This window comes from Anser brachyrhynchus (genome assembly GCF_964034855.1).
Source record: "Anser brachyrhynchus genome assembly, chromosome: 1".
NCBI classification, from domain to species: Eukaryota; Metazoa; Chordata; class Aves; order Anseriformes; family Anatidae; genus Anser; species Anser brachyrhynchus.
This window is the reverse complement of record NC_137694.1, coordinates 30,795,085-30,795,809: the sequence shown is the minus strand read 5'-3', so window position 1 is coordinate 30,795,809 and position 725 is coordinate 30,795,085. Positions and strand designations below refer to the sequence as shown.

The 725-nt window shown below is 41.9% G+C and overlaps 1 protein-coding gene across 7 annotated transcripts in view; it reads left to right on the top strand.

The window, feature by feature from the left end:
* LOC308178440 (uncharacterized protein) overlaps positions 1-725 on the top strand; it is a 51,773-nt gene that overhangs the window by 36,505 nt on the left and 14,543 nt on the right. The gene's annotated exons all lie outside the window — the stretch shown is intronic.

The following is a 725-nucleotide window of genomic DNA, read 5'->3' as shown; positions in this document are numbered from 1 at the left end:
GTAAGCGTTACAGTGATTATTATTCCAGCTGTGGTGCTTTCACGCAGCTAAACTCCACAACCACCCTCTTGCTCTAACTCTTTCCCTGTAGAGCTTCTAGCAATTAAAGTTCACGAATCCTAAACTAGAGGTGGCATTTTTGACTTTATTAACCTGCGATTTTTTTTTTTTGGTGTCTATTAATTTGCTCAACTGCTTTCATAGTACAAATGTTGCAAAAATTTGGCATCCAGAGCGTTGTATGCCTAAATGGTTCACAGCTATACTTTGCACAAAGTTTCTTCACTTGTCCTGAACTGGCCTAAGTTCAGACAGGTTCATTCTGGTGTACAAAGAGGTAGTGACAAAACTCTGTTTAACTTCCTCACATCCCTTAGGAGTCTATAGACATTTCTCATATTCTCTTTGAAAACATATTTTCTGGGCTCAGTACTGTAACCCCCTCAGCCACGCCTCATGCTGAAGCCAGTCCATCTGTTTGACCATCCTTGTCTGGGAGACTGTGGTGGTTTTACCCAGCTGGGCAGCTAATGAGCTAGTGGGCTTCCTCAAAGGAAGAGGGGGAGAAAATACAATGGAAAAGGGCTCAAGAGTTGAGATAAGGACAGGGAGATCGCTGACCAATTACTGTCATGGTCAAAACACACTCAGTGGAGGGAGATTAATATAATTTATTGCCCACTACTAACAGAGTAGAGCAGTGAGAACTAAAAGCAAACTAAAAC